This window comes from Calidris pugnax, unplaced genomic scaffold (genome assembly GCF_001431845.1).
Source record: "Calidris pugnax isolate Ruff unplaced genomic scaffold, ASM143184v1 scaffold237, whole genome shotgun sequence".
Classification (NCBI taxonomy): Eukaryota; Metazoa; Chordata; class Aves; order Charadriiformes; family Scolopacidae; genus Calidris; species Calidris pugnax.
Genome location: NW_015090985.1, coordinates 779,578 through 795,344, shown reverse-complemented (window position 1 = coordinate 795,344; position 15,767 = coordinate 779,578). Strand labels below are relative to the sequence as shown.

At 48.4% G+C, this 15,767-nt stretch overlaps 1 long non-coding RNA gene across 1 annotated transcript in view; it reads left to right on the top strand.

The window, feature by feature from the left end:
* The window catches only part of LOC106894870, a 29,639-nt gene continuing 13,872 nt past the window's right edge, over window positions 1–15,767 (top strand). Inside the window, exon 1 of the long non-coding RNA XR_001413332.1 lies at window positions 1–138. This is a non-coding gene — a long non-coding RNA (uncharacterized LOC106894870). The remainder of the gene's footprint in view (window positions 139–15,767) is intronic.

The following is a 15,767-nucleotide window of genomic DNA, read 5'->3' as shown; positions in this document are numbered from 1 at the left end:
GGTTTCCACATCAACAAAAGCAAAGCTGCTCAGGAGGAACCACTGCTGTTCTCTGTAACCACAGCACCGTCTCCGTAAAGTACTGGTGCTCAATCTCCATGAACAGTTTTGTCAGTGGACTTGAAAGAGACTGCAAAGGTAATTGAAAGATTTGTTTTGTGATCTTCATTCCTACCAACCAAAACAAAAGGTTTAAAAAAAAGATAAGAGGTTCCCTCAGAGAACCTGTTCGCTTACGGAGCTAAACAGAGATTTCTGGGTCAACGTTGGTTTTAAAGGCAATGCAGATCTAGATTTGCCTCAGACAACCAGATTAGAACTGAAACACTCAGCTGAGAACTGAAATTTGGCTTCTTGTTTCCTTCCCTTGAGCTACCTGGTGCCCCACAAATTTTGGCTAGAGGTAGTAGAGAGGGACGCAGGGGTGTTGGATTCATAAGAGCTGACTCAGGCTGAGTAAAAGGTATTAATTAAATACCTGTTTGATTACAGAAATATCAAGCTGATTATTTCTGGTTCAAAGGTATAACACATTGAAAGACACCTGATTTAAAGAGTTTTTGCTGGAATACTTTCCTTAAAAGCTTAGGAAGAGAAGGGTAAGAGTGACTGGATTTTAGAACAGAAGGAGTTAAATCAAAACTTAATGATGAGTTTTCCTTCATTTCTTCTCCCTGGTTATTTGAAGTTCTTTGTATAAGAAATCCTTATCTTGACACCGTTTCATGGTATGAGCTGCTTGTAACTGGGGGTGGTGGTAGAGGGACAGTGGGTTTAATCAGTCTTCAGTTATTGGAAACGGAATTTGTTCCCTTTAGCAAAAAAAAAAAAAAAAGAGAAAAAGAGGAAAACAGACTGTCTGCAGGAGGCAGACAAAAGATGCATTTTCTTTCTTGTTTGAAAATTAGCTATGGAGAGTTGCACACGTAGCACAGGCTCTCAGCAGCCACTCAGAGCTGACAAACCTTTATGCATGAGCTTTTTAATGACCTTACTGAATTTGCTTTTCTGGCCACAGGCTCCATTTTGAGAAATGAGGGGTTTGCCTGACGCTTATTAGGGCAGGAAGCGAGAGGGAAGGGGATGAAGGTGGGCAAGAGGAGGAAATAGCAAGGAGGGGTGAAAGCCAAAGCTTCCAGTTCCCAAAGGAGCTGTGAAGACCTGTTTTTTTTAGCTTGAACTCACAAGCTTGAAGCAATTGTCTTTACTCCTTGTTAAGCCAAATTTACATATTCAAATGAACTCATTCCCTTTGACCCACTTTGGCCAGCTTAAACGGTAGCCCCATGCACAATGGGGAAAGGGGAGGAGTTTTTCTCAAACTATGAATTCCTTTATTGTTGCTGGGATCGGTCATGCGTATCTGTAATGCCTGGGATGGAATCTTTAGCTGTACCTAATAAACATTAGGCAGTACTTGGGGCAGGATTTGCATTGCAGATGCTGGAAATCTTGTTACCTCCTGTCCTGTCCCACATTCCCATCATATTACTGCCCCTCTCTCTGTTCCCCAGGCTTCATGAAGTCAATTATTCAGGTTTTGTGTGTCCAACTCACTCTTCTGTGCGTCATCGTGCCTTCTCTGCTATTAAACCTCTCCTGAAATCCCACAGTCTCCTGCTTTTGGGCCTCGTTTAGTCTGAACTCAAAACTCTTTACAGCAGGACCCATATATCAGTTTATATACATGAAACTAGTGCATGTGTTTGTGATGCTTGGCATCAGAAAAAGGTTTCTGACGTTTAATGAGAGCCAACAGCAGAATACCTGGGCGTGAGTGGTCACTACTGGCATGTCTTCACTGGGGGAGGAATAGGAAAAAGTGGAAAATCGGCCTTTTGGATGGATCCTAATAAAGGTCTGGAAAATTCAGCAGGTGAAAGTTTGTGCTGAGCCATGCAGATGAGCAGAGGAACTCTAATTAAAATACAGACTCTGTTGTTGTTCTCAGAAACTGGGCATCATTCCCCATCTGAGCTCTGCCAACTTATCTCTGTCCTGGACTTCAGCACCCACCGCTGCTCTGCTCCGTAAGGCACCCGCTCAGCTTGGCCAGCGCATCTCCATCTTGATCTGTAACACCTCCTGCTGTTCCAATTCCAAGCCCTTTTTGAGCAGAAAATGCCATCTCTCTCCTAAATTGTGCCAAATTGCTTAGTTTTGGCTGCAGAACTCATTTTCACTTGTCACCTAATGGGATACCTAGAGACTTTCATCTAATGCTGTCAGCAACAGAGGAAAAAGAACATGTGAATACCCAGCCCCCTGCTAAGTCCCCTAATTATATAGTGATGTGTTAATAACAAACACACTTTCATGTTTTGGCAGTTGCAAAACACTCATTGGTAATACAGCGCTTCAGAAGTAGCATCGCACAGGAAAGATGCAAGTCCCAGTTTAAATTGCTTAATTAGTATCAGGATAGTCTGTACCCAGAATTAGAGTTTGGAAGATATGCCTAGTATGAAGCTGTCAGTTGTTTGGATGTTCTGCAGAATCTGAGCCACCACATTAGAGAGATTTGCTGTTGCAGAAGTGAGTGTTCCTGTGCAGAGAATCTCTTTTCCCTCCCACCCTGCCTCATGATTATAAATCTGCCTCCTTGGAGGCCTCCCCAGCTTCCATTTTTCTGAGAACTCAGCAGTGGGGGGTGGAACAGCTTCCATCCCATCTGAGACAGCAGGGCTGGAGCTGGGAACATCCAGACCTAAAATTAAGCATTTCTTTCAATCTGAGCCAAACTGCTGGGTTTTGCAGTGCTGATAGCTCACACCCTGTGGTGATCAGCCTGGCTTTCAGCAGATCACGCAGGGACTGGAGCGAGCGTGAGCCACCACATGCGCTGGTGAACACCCTGAGCAATTAGAGTTGGTGGCAGTGACTGCCTGAGCCTTGTTTCTGGAGCATATGGTTCAGATCGACAGGGATGGGAGAACTAAAAACCTTGTGGGAAGAAGACAGGTTAGGAAATTCAAGAAAGAAGTGAGAAAACTTTGGCAAGAAAATGCCTTGACTGCATTTCCATTCTTGCCCCTGTGAGATTCCAAGTGCTGCTGCACCAACTGCGACGCTGTCAGGGGCTGGGAGCTGCAGAACAACAGGACAGTGAAACCCCTATTTATCTGTCAGGTTTGGCTCTGTAAACGTCACGGGAGAGTTAATAGATGTATCACAGGTGGTGTTCTATGCTGTCCAGAAGAAAGAATGGTTCTGTATCTTATATGAGCAATGTGTATGGGTGTAGCAATGCTTTAAGTGCTTTCCTATCTTCTCAACTTCTTTGGCAAGGTAGAAGATGGATGACAGATGCCCAATCTTATCTTTGGAAAGGAACTCTGAAAACGAAACTCTCAAAATACTCTTTATTCCTCTAAATCCATCCAATTACATCCATCCACATACTCAGTGGTGAGTGTTATGTGGATTGCATCTCATAATACATACTTTGGATTCCTTATTATATAGGTTATAATTTCCATTCACATCAACAGCAGTGCTGGTGTCATTGGCAGTGAATGTGCCTCGAAATGTTCGGTGTGTATCCAAACTGACCTCCCTACTGTGACACAGAGTGTTGCTAAAACATCATCTCTACCTCATCATATACCTCCAACTAACAAACTGGCACAGTACAACCCTGTTATTTCTGTGTTAGAAATGCAACACTTCTTTCTGATACCCTTCAAAAATACTCCTAAAGCCATATCTCTGAGAAGCCTTAGCTTTGCAGCCCTTTAGGCTGTACTTGGAGGCCTTGCTGTGGCAGAAGACTGAGGAAGAGAGGTGTAGGCAGGCCAGGAGAGACTAGAATAGAGAAGCCAAAGTGTCTGCTGCCCTGTAGGTCTGCCTGCTCTCAGCACTGTACTCAGGGGCCTGTTGAGGGTACTTTGCCAATGGGCAGGAGAGCTTCAGGTCAGATTTCTGTGAGCACAAGGGAGGGAAAATGCATAAACTCTGGCTGAGAGCCACACAGTTTTACCAGCAAAACCACACTCTTGGTAGCATTGTTTCATGAAAATAGGCCTTTTTTCCCCCTGTTTCTTATTCAGTGTGTATCCTGTGTCTATGACAAGGTGACCTGCTTAGTGGAGGAGGGAAAGGCTGTGGATGTCTACCTAGGCTTTAGGAAAGCCTTTGACACCGTTTCCCATAGCATTCTTCTGGAGAAACTGGCCGCTTGTGGCTTGGATGGGGGTTCACTTTACTGGATAAAAAATGGGCTGGATGGCCAGGCCCAAAGAGTGATAATGAATGGAGTTAAACCCAGTTGGTGGCCAGTCACAAGTGGTGTTCCTCAGGGCTCAGTACTGGGGCTAGTTCTCCTTAATATCTTTATCAGTGATCTGGAAGAGGGGATCGAGTGCACCCTCAGTAAGTTTGCAGATGACACCAATTTGGGCAGGAGCGTTGAGGGTAGGAAGGCTCTACAGAGGGATCCGGACAGGCTGGATCGATGGGCTGAGGCCAGTGGGATGAGGTTCAACAAGGCCAAGTGCTGGATCCTGCACTGGGGTCATAACAAGCCCATGCAACGTTGGGGAAGAGTGGCTGGACCTGGGGATGTTGGTCAACAGCTGGCTGAATATTAGCCAGAAATGTGCCCAGGTGGCTGAGAAGGCCAACAGCATCCTGGTCTCTGTCAGGAACAGTGTGGCCAACAGACTAGGGAAGTGTTTGTCCCCCTGTACTGGGCACTGCTGAGGCCCCACCTTGAGTGCTGTGTCCAGTTTGGGGCCCCTCATGACAAGTGGGACATTGAGGGGCTGGAGCGGGTCCAGAGAAGGGCAACAGAGCTGGTGAGGGGTCTGTGAGGAGCAGCTGAGGGAGCTGGGGGTGTTGAGCCTGGAGAAAAGGAGGCTGAGGGGAGACCTTCTCTCTCCAACTCCCTGAAAGGAGGGTGTAGCCAGGGAGGGTTGGTCTCTTCTCCCAAGGAACAGGCTATGGGACAAGAAGAAATGGCCTCAAGTTGTGCCAGGGGAGGTTTAGGATAGATATTAGGAAAAATTTCTTCACCAAACGAGTTATCAGCCATTGGAAGGGGCTGCCCAGGGCAGTGGTGGTGTCACCATCTCTGGAGGTATTTTAAAGAGAGGTAGATGTGGTGCTGAGGGACATGGGTTAGTGGTAACTTGGCAGTGCTGGGTTAATGGTTGGACTTGATGGTCCTAAAGGTCTTTTCCAACCAAACGATTCAATGATTCTATGCATGTTTGGAATAGCCACAGTCTGGATTCTGGGCACAGGATATGTCGTTGTGAGGAGCAGTTCTCTCCTGCTGGCTCAGCTGCCGTTTTGCCTTTGCAATCACACACCCAACCGTGGAAGAATTGCATTGGGTGGGGACAAGGTAAGGTGATGGTTACATCAGCTACGTGCTGCTCATCCTTGTAGGTCCTGCCTTACAGCGTGGCCCTGGGTGGGCCCTTGCTGCACTGCTTAATCAGAACAGCCCCAGGGCCGCCTCCGCTCCACCCTCCTGAGCCCTGTCCCTTCGTCAGCACCTTCCAGTGAGGCTGCAACCTAAAGAACAGGAACTCACGGCTGTAGCAATTGGGTGCTTTTTCACGGGTGGCTGATCTGCTGACTGATAGGATGTGCCTTACACAATATTTTAAGGCACATTTTAACATGCTGACCGAAGCCCTGTATCAGATTTTGCAATAAATTCGTGTATTGGTCTGCTGAGAGGCAGCTGTTTCAGAATTTCACCGGTGAAACTGCCAGAAGTATTTGTGTATTTCACAGTTCATGTTGTAAACTGTTTGTGTGTATCCCCTTGTTCTGTAGTAACTGGCACAACTCATAAATAGTGGTGCCCAGCAAAGCTGTCTTCAGCTGCAGAGCTTTTAGCCACAGAACTTGCTTTGACAGAGTTGTCCCTTGTATTTTCCTCGTGTGTGAATGACAGGAGGCATAAAACATGGAGCAGTTGGTATAAAATTGAAGCCAGCAGTAGTAATTGTGGCTGCACACAGAACCAGATTCGTCTTAATTGGCAGAAGAGGTCTTAGTCTCTTCCTTAAAAAGGCAATGAGCAGAGGCAGGGGGGTTGGAACTCAATGATCTTTAAGGTCCCTTCCAACTCTAACCATTCCATGATTCTATTCTGTAAGTAGAACTGTTTCTAGAAGAAATGTGGCTGAGAAAAGCAATATACAGGCAGAACCCCCCAAAAATGTTTTCTAAACCAAAGAGGAGGTGGAGAAGCAGGGGTGGTGGTGAAACTGACTGTATGGGGAAGAGTTGAAAGAAAATATCTTGTGCCCTGGAAATAAAACTATAAAACACTAGAAATCAGAGAAAACCGGAACACAGTCTGTCCTGTGATAATAACTATTTGAGGTCTGTTTTTACTGATGGGAGCATATAGATATTGCTGAGGCTCTGTCAGTGTGAAATTCTATTTTTCTTTGTAGCTTTGCAGCACCTGAAAGTTTTGTGATGATGTATTGCCTCTAGGCTTGGAAACGTGTGTGACAAGGAGAGGTAGCGACCAAAAGAGCTTGAGCTGAAAACCAGAGAGATTCCCAGGGAAATGACATTGTGGTTGTATGGGTGACCAGCCAGAGCAGGCTCCAGAGAGTTCCTTTTGCAGGTCTGCATATGATTTGTGCCATCTTGATTTTACGAGCTCAGAAATGATGCTTTGTTAGTGCTGGAGGACTGAATGCTTTCCTGTGATACCTTCAGGCTGATTTGGGTGATTGGGCTGTTGTTCTCATTGCCTTAGAGCAGAGCTCATCTCTCTTGTAGAAATGGCTGTTCTGGCCATAGCACTGATAGCCCACAATGTAGTGCTCTGGAAGATGAGGTCCAATAGGAAAATGGGCTAAAGAGAAGAGAGAAGGCACTGAAAGCTTCTCCGTACTGAGAAAGACTCTTCCTCTTTCATCTTTACAAAAGTATAGAAGAAAGCAAACCAATCCTTTTCTGCCTCTGTTGCTTTCTGGATTTCAGAAATTATTTCTGTGCAATTTCCCTTCTCAGTAGTGGCCAAGACAGATTATCACATCACTTCATTCTTCCCCGCTTCGCCTCTAGCTGAAACATCACGTACGCACGCAGAAGAAGACCTCAGCAGCAAGTGACTACTCCATCTGCTGACTAGAGGAGGTCATTCATCTCTGATGGAAACACTTAGACTTTCCAGTGCCTTGCTCCTCAGAAAGTCAGCTGCCGAACCCCCTTTGACAGGACATTTGCTTTAGCCAAACACAGGCTGACAAGAGCAGTTTTGGTTGCCCATCAACCTCAAAAACTATGTGGTATAAAAAATGTCCAGGAAAGAGCAACAAGGATGACTGTCAGTCTGGACCAGCTTCTGTACCAGGAGGAGGTGAATAAACGGAAACGCGTCAGCCTTGAGCAGAGATGCTCTAAAGCAGTGCCACAGAGGGCTGTGAAGTTCTCTGTGTCTAGAGGGTGACTGGTCAATGATGGCTTGGTCTCTTTTGTCCAGGCATCACACCACTCACTGCTGTCAGAGATGAGATAACGGGCTATGTGGGTCTGTAGTCTGACGTGCCGTGACAGTCTTATGCTCTCCGCTGGAGAGGAGAGGTGTTACTGAGCACGGTCTTACTTCAAGTGAAGTCCTGAGATGCCAAATAGGGAGGTGTGTGAGGAAACCTTTCCCAAACAGAGCTCCCTTTTGGGAAAGGAGCTGATAACTCTTTGGAGGCTGCCACGGATTTAGCACTTAGCTGGCAGCCGAAGGTGAGAAAGACAGGTCTGGGCAGCTGCTCAGCACACTCTACTGGGAAAGGGCACAGCTATGCACCGAGCACCTGATGACCAGACTTGGAGATTATCAAAGCAGATGAGTCCGACTAAGGCCGTGCTGCCAGATGAGAAGCAGGAGTCCGAGGACAGCTGGGTTTTCCGTGGTGGAGCATGTTACTGCCTCCGTCAAGTTCAGCTGGAGACACAGGTGTGGAGATGCTTCTCGCTGTTCAGCTCTGGAGCTTTCAGCTGGGCACCCGTCCAGCCATCCCTCACTCCTTGGATCTTGTCCGTGGGAAACCAAATCTGATCTGAGAGTCACCACCGCGGCAGAGATATCAAACAGACACTTGGCATTTCATACAAACTGAGAGAAATTCAGGCTGAAAATAGAACTGGGTTGTGCCTTTTCTGCCGCGCAAGTGAGCCTGTGGTGGGGCTTCTGGCTGCTTCCTGAAGGCTGGGGTCATAGCCCTGTAGATCAGCTCCGCACAAAACCCCCAGATGTTTGGGTGTAACTGTAGAAAAATAGATGCAGGGCAGCTCAGAACCTCAGGTAAATTGAAAGCCAAGGTGGGGGCTTTTCTTTTTTCCACCATGACACGATCACATGAGAAACAACTGAGTGAGCTCCTCTGTTCCGTGTGGTACGACTGACAGATAGTGTAGGGGGAGGCGAGACTGGCTTTGTTTTCAACTGTGAAATCCATGCAGGGATATGTTCTTTGTGAATTAATTAATCTGGAGAAAATGGAGTCTAACTATTTGACAAAAAATTCATTTCCACCCACTTCCCAGCTGGCACTCTAGTGCAGTTTAACCATGGACTGTCAGATTCCCATCAGCCTTCAACATTTCAACTGAAATAGCAACTTTTGCCGTGTGTGGCAGTGAAACGGTTGCGAGCCTCGTGCTGCTCACGTGTAACAGGTAGGAGAGGAGCAGGGAGAGGCAGAACTAGGTTCTGCCCTGCTTTGGACAGGGCTGGCTGGTGCTGCACGTCCTGTTTGGCACATACTATGAACAGGAGTTAACCTGGAATCCCTCTGAGCAGGGGTTTAGGTGCATTTCCCAGCCAACCAGCAGAAGCCTTCAGGAATGTTCCCCTCGATTCTTTTGTAAAATGAGGAGAGTGTCATTATCCTTCAGCCCAAGGGAAGAATTTCCCATTCAGATTATTTACCCAGTATACCAGCGCCGCAGCGAGCCGCGTGAGCAGGACGCGCAGGAGCCGGTGTAGTACCCAAGGACATTCTGCAGACAGGTGCAGAGGCGTCTTCAAGACAGAAGCTGCGGCAGATCATAATCACAAACTCATTAGTCTGCTAACAAGAGCTGGGGGAATAAACCTAAAATGAAATTCTAGTTTGCTGTAATAGCGTGTGGCAGACACCTGCTGGCTTCCTCCGGTCGGGGCTTGGCCCTGGAAAAGTGTGTGCTTCAGACCTGCTGATAAAAAGCCAGTTCAGAGACCGTTAGGATGTGTAAACTCCAGATTGCTTCCAAATCTTTCAAATATTTGCAAATCTTTAGGTAGCTCTACCAAAGAGACAACTGTTACAGAGGCATTTACATCAATGTGATGCACCTGGCCCACAGCAGGTCTTATTCCTCACAGCACGGTACGGTGATACGAACTGAGAGGTGACGGTGTCATCTGTTGCCAGTAAATGGAGTGGCAGGAGAGCAGTGGCTTGCCTGTTCATGTCACCACTATCAAAAGAGCAAAGATACCTCTAAATAGCACAGCAATTGTGATCTCCCAAAAGAGCAAAGATACCTCTAAATAGCACAGGAATGTTTGGCAATTGTGATCTCATGTGAAAAGTTCAAACTGTATTTCAAGGACATAAAGTCTTCTGAGAAAAGGAGATGAAATGCCCGAGAAGCAGTTGTGAAATGCCACTGTTAGTGCCCCCAAATGCCTTCAGCTTATTTTGCTGAAACGACATGCTGCAGCTTCTATCTATATGACAAGAAAAGGACACAAGGTAGGTGGGACCCTGAGCAGCCTCATGGATCGTAAATACAGCAAGGCAGCAGTAAAATGAGATCTTTATTTTGAGTAAAAGAAAATGCAGGAAAAAAAGAGCATCAACCAAACTGTGTGTCCACTTTGGGTGCGGTTAGGAGGAATCTGAGAAAAAAACATGCAAGACAGATTCACAATTGTGAATATTTGCTACTCTGGCAAGACTGAGGGACACCACAGAAATCCCCTTTTACTGCCTACAGATGCTTAAACAAGATGGTGCAGCCCCCTGGAAAGACTGACCTGGGAGCTGCGTGGCAGAAGACTCTGATAAGGTGGTTCTGAGAAGGTTAAAGAGTCGGAAGGACACAGCAAGGAAAAGGACCTGTGTACTTCAGACAAGACTGACTCTAGATCTTGGCTTAGATCGGCTGCCTGAAGTGGAAAATACTTTTTTAAGGTTCCTTTTGTCACTTCTGTGCTTTTTGTTTTCCATCTGCAGTGTCACTCGGGAGACATAAACTGTAAATTCAGTACCTGAAAGCTGGGGCTCTGCAAGTGTTCTCAAGTTACTGGGATTCGTTGCTTTGATAGAAGGGTGCTCAGGAGGGGAGATGGGTTTGTAGCCTTTCCAGATCAGAGTGAGTGAGTGGATGGGTGCACTGGTGATGGTTCAGCTGGGAGAGCCCCTGTCAGGATGGGGTCACCATCACCCTCCTGGTGCCATGGTAGTACCAGTCCAACAGCTGGGATGACCACAGGTCTCTTAAACCCAGGTGCAGGAGACAAAGTGAATATAGAGGAAGCTTTGGGGCTGTCACAGCCGGACAGGGCAGCCTGGCACAGGGCTTGATGTCAGGGTGTGTGTATACATTCAGTGATAAGAGTCAGGGGCGTGTGGATTTTGCCCATATCTCCTTTGGGCAGCGTGGACGTGACCTGTTCCACAGCCTGGAGCATCAAAATGGGAATGTACTCACTTTTTGGTATCTGCATGCCCTGAAGCTGATGCCGTGTCAGTGTTAGTGCAGCCAGCAGTGGTGGAAGAACTAAGACAAAGGGGAAAAGTGCTAAGAAAACCCAAAACCTCCTATCACCAGCACAGAAAAGACCACCTGGAACTACCACCAGGAGATCCTGTCAGTGTTAGACCATTTTTTTCAGGATAAATCATGCTGGCAGAATCTGTTGAGCAGATAAATTCCCGCTCATACAGCCTAGCAGTAGAGAGTCATATATTTCACTGAAACCAGGAATACATACACTCACTGCAAGCGTTAAGACGAATGAGACCTGGAGGACAGTGAAATACACGGTCTCCTGGGGTTGCTCAGCAGCAGGAGGAGGAGCGCAGGCCCGCCAGCCTGCCGGAGAGCGTGGAGCAGATGCTCAGCCCCATTGCAGCCCCCTGTGAACCAACCTCCTGTCATCTTAAGACGGGTTCGTGCTGACCCACATCCTGCCTCCCTCACAGCACGCACAAGAGCTTTCTCAATGGGAGGAAAAAGAGGGAACAATCTTCCCAAGTCTGGAGAAAATCCTGTCTGAGTTTGGGTGTGCAACACAAGGCTGGTGTTGCTGGGAGTGCAGCAGGAGAGATCTGTCAGAACATAGAATGTGATGTAAGAGATGTGATGGGTTTTTTTTGTTGTTGTTGTCTGAGATGGATGTGGCAGGATGGAATATTCCAAAACCCATTTTCCAGCAGCAGGTGGGGGTGCGTGAGCCAGGGTAGGGCCTGAGGGCACATCTGGCCAGATGCTGCGAGTGCCCATGCTGGGGAGAGCTGGGCTGGGACACGGCACGGTGCTGCTGTTTCTTGCTGATAGGAAGCCCTGGGCTTCTCATTTTCTTTTGGGACAAATGAAATGTTCTGGTCAATTGAAATCTTTTATTTCATTTGTAATTTCTTTTGCTGACTTTATTCCAGCAACTGTAGTATGGTGCTGAACGTCCTGCGGGTATAGCTGGGTCTGGGGCCTGACTGACTCTCATGCTGGGATCCTCCTGCAGTCCCTTGCACTGAGGAAGGGCAGAAGTGTTTCTACTTTCCAAGTGTTTTCATGGCAGCCAGGAAATCTCTGCTTCCTGGGTGTGCTGTTCCCTGTGGAGGAAGGCTGACTTCTCCAACATGCTTCTCCTGGCAGCATGGAAGCACCCAGTCAGGCCTGGCATCTCAGGCAGGGCTTAATGCCCAGCCTCCTCTTTGTGTCGTGTTGGGGAATATGGTGTAGGGGAGAACTTTAGAGTAGGGTAGATGGTTGGACTCGATGATCCTGAGGGTCTCTTCCAGTCTAGATGATTCTGTGATTCTGTGATTCTGTGTCTAATGAAGGTGCCTGAGACCTCTCTGGATCTCCTGGGAGTGGGACACCTGGTTTTCACCCACTTGGAAGTTAAAATGACAACTGTAGATGAGCTTTATTTATTCTGTCCACGCAACATACGTGTATTCATGAAGCTCCTCCATTCATATCCTTGGATCCCAGCACTAGGAGCAGTAACTTGTCCTTTAAAATTATAATAATCCCAAGTAAACCAAGCAAACTCTCTACAGAAACAAAACTTGTTGTTGCTTTGCCTTTGGCTTCACAAAAGATCTCTCTCTCATATTCCTTCTCCTAAAGTGTGGGGCTCTCCTGCGCCAGTGGGTTGAGAAATAAGCTCCCAGGGGCAGGTTGGTCTGCGGTGTGGGCATGGAGATGCCTTGGAGCCCAGTGTCCCGGGTGGGGGGAGACAGGAACCTGCTGCTGAGATGCTCCTGGTGAGGGGGGCTTGAGAAATCCTCTGTGGTGATGGTACAAGAACAGACCAGTGAGTTACTCTGCCGCTCAGGACATGCGAGGTGCAGTCAGACCTTTGGTGATCATCAGAGACCAGTGTCCAACAGAGGGATAATTTACTCCACACTCCTCCGGCAAGATGCCAAGCTCAGGCCCCCAGCAAAGCCTCCGTGAACAGAGCTTGCCTTTATCTGAAGTGCCCAGCAGTTGATAGAAAGCAGGCGAAGATTTCTGCCTCTGCTTGCCAAGATGCCACTGGCCTTGGCTCAAGGTGTGTAGAAGTTATGGCTATTTTGGGTGCTGCCAGGCTTCGTTCTTGCGAAACGTAAAGTGGCAGAATCACCTCTCTGGACCTCCTGGGCTGCATCAAAAGCTGCGTTGCCAGCAGGTCCAGAGAGGTGATTCTGCCACTTTACTCTGCTCTGGTGAGACCTCACCTGGAGTATTGTGTGCAGGTCTGGAGCCCTCAATATAAGAAGGACATGGACCTGATGGAGAGGGTCCAGAGGAGGGCCACAAGGATGATCAGGGGGATGGAGCACCTCTGCTCCGAGGACAGGCTGAGGGAGCTGGGGTTGTTCAGCCTGGAGAAGAGGAGGCTCCGGGGAGACCTAATAGCAGCCTTCCAGTACCTGAAGGGAGCCTACAGGAAGGCTGGGGAGAGCCTGTTTAGAAAGGCCTGCAGTGACAGGACGAGGGGCAATGGCTTCAAGCTGGAGGGGAACAGATTTAGACTGGAGATGAGGAGAGGGTTCTTCACTGGGAGGGTGGTGGAGCACTGGAACAGGTTGCCCAGGGACGTGGTTGAGGCCCCATCCCTGGAGATATTCAAGGAGGGGCTCGACGAGGCCTGGTCTAGTTGGGGGTGTCCCTGCTGACTGCGGGGGGGTCGGAGTAGATGGCCTTTGGAGGTCCCTTCCGGCCTGGGCAATTCTATGATTCTCTGAAACCCCAGCCCTGCGCCCTGGGTGATGCCGGGCCGTTGGCAGGAGGCTGGTACCACCGGCCTGGCGGGCGGCCCAGCACCCCGAAAGCGAGCAGGGTGCCCTGGCCGTGGGTGCTGGCGCTGGCCCGGCGGCTGTGCGGCGTCGAATGGTCCGAGTCTGTGTCTGGCCCGCGGGAGAGGGCGCTGCGGGCCCGCGCTGCGCAGCCCGGCTGCAGACAATGCGCCCCGCACAGCAGACAATGCCAGGCAGCGGGGGATTCACCTCTGAGCACAGAGATCTCATTCCTTTGGAGGGGGGGAAAACGGTGCTGGAAACTTCACGCGGAACAGCCCCGAGAGGGGAGGGAACAGATCGTCTTTAACCACTTGTGAGAAACAAGGAGCCTGTGGATTACCAGATTACATTTAGCGTGGAGATCTCTGTTTCCCTTGAAGGGTGTTTTTGGTGGATTAGCATGCTGTGGAGTTCAGCAGCTGATCACCAGAAAGGATGGTGGCTTTTGTTTCATACAGCCAGATATTTTTTTCCTCTTCATGGTTGTGCTCATAAAATACCCAGTCCTGAAGGTTTTTAGTAGGAAGAGAGTTAGAAATGGTCCAAATCTACATCAGAAAAGGTATATCATGGCACAGGCATTTGTTCTCTTCCCATTTCCATGGAAACATGCTAGCATGGACTTCAGTGGTGTCAGGCAGAGCAGTCTCGCCCTCCAGCCTGGCAGGGTCTGGTGGCCTCTCTCCAGGAGGACCTAGCTGTTGGCAACAGAAATGTGGCTTGGTCTCGTCAGGTTTAGAGAGGCCGGGTAACCTATTTCTTTAGAACAACAACACTTGATATATTGTACCAGAAACAACAGCTGGGACAAACATTTGACTCCCGACTTTCCCTTTCCCATCCTGCCCTTCTACATCCCATTGCCCCATCCATTCCCTCTGAGAAAGCAGTGTACACCACAGGCTGTAATTTTTAATTTCCTGGGGGGTGGAAGGGGTGGAGAGCACATCTTATGGCGACTGACAGGCTTTTTTGTTCTGCGTCAGTCCTTTTATTAACCCCCTGCTAGATCATTCCCTCTCTCTGCTTAGCTGCCCCCGCTGCGTTAGTGATGAGAGTGTTTGTAACAGCAGGTCTGCCTTGGGAGATTACGGGGATCCCGCGGGCAGGGAGCAGTGGGTTGGTCGGTGTGCGCGCACAGATTGCTAGCCACAGCTTTGCCTCCATCTGCCCTCTCTGCTGGCCTAGGTACCTTTTATTATCCCTGCAGCGACAGCAGTTGCGTGGCTGATCCCCCTGCAGCCACCCCGTACCTCCCCGTTGGCAGATTTGATGTCCCACCTGCGACGGCGGCGGCGGGAGCGCGGCGGGAGGCGGCGTGGTGCGAACGGATAGGAAGAAGGTTAAGGCAAGAGCAGCATCCGCTCTCCTGCAACTCTCCACCATCCTTCAGCTTCAGCTCACCCCTTTTCTTTATCTTACATCTTAGGCAAAAGGAAGTGTTCCCACTTCAATAATCTTGTCCGTCTTCCCTTCTGTATTTAGGGCCTCAGGTCCATAAAATCTTTGTCTCAGAGACAGAACTGAAGAATTTATGGGAGCAACCTAGACCTCTCTCTGGGTTGTCCTTTCACTTTTGGATCAGGCTGTTGGTGGTGGTTCGTTATTCAAACAAATTAATTTGGGATGAACGCACAAGTTCTAATTAGCTGCAATTATTCACTTAACTTCCTCCCAGCTTCCCTCCCACATTGCTAGAAATTCAAAAATACCACCCTAAGACAGTGTGCCCTGCAGTAATTCATCCCCCGGGCCAATCCTGAACCTCTCAATCTACAATCAATACCTTCATCTGTCAGCCACGATTAATTAAATGGAATCCCACTTTCGGGGCTTTGATTCATATCACCCCAGAACAGCGTATTACTGCGTATTATAATCCAGATGGGATTCTAATACTGTCCTCAAGTGATAGGGAGGAGTTGACTGATACATCAAACCCCAACTCTGTTAAAAAGCCAAGCGATAGGGGAACTCTCTTGTAAGGCAAGTGGCAAGTGATAAGTAGGTGGGTCCCTTCTCTTCTCTGGAAATCGGCTGCTTCACATGGGAAAATAATGCTGCTGCAATCGAGGGTGTTACTCTGCGTGAGGAAGGGAAACAGAGTTAGGCCCAGCATGCTCGTTTTGATGTCTGCACCGTCTGCGTGGGTGTATTCTGTTCTACAGTGGTTTCTTTTTTTGGCCAGCGGTTGCAATTTTGGAATTTGATATGGTTCTCAACGGTAATTCAATACCAAAGGCTGTTCTGTGCTTCCTGGCTCTAGTTTGTGGTGGTCCAAGCCAGAAC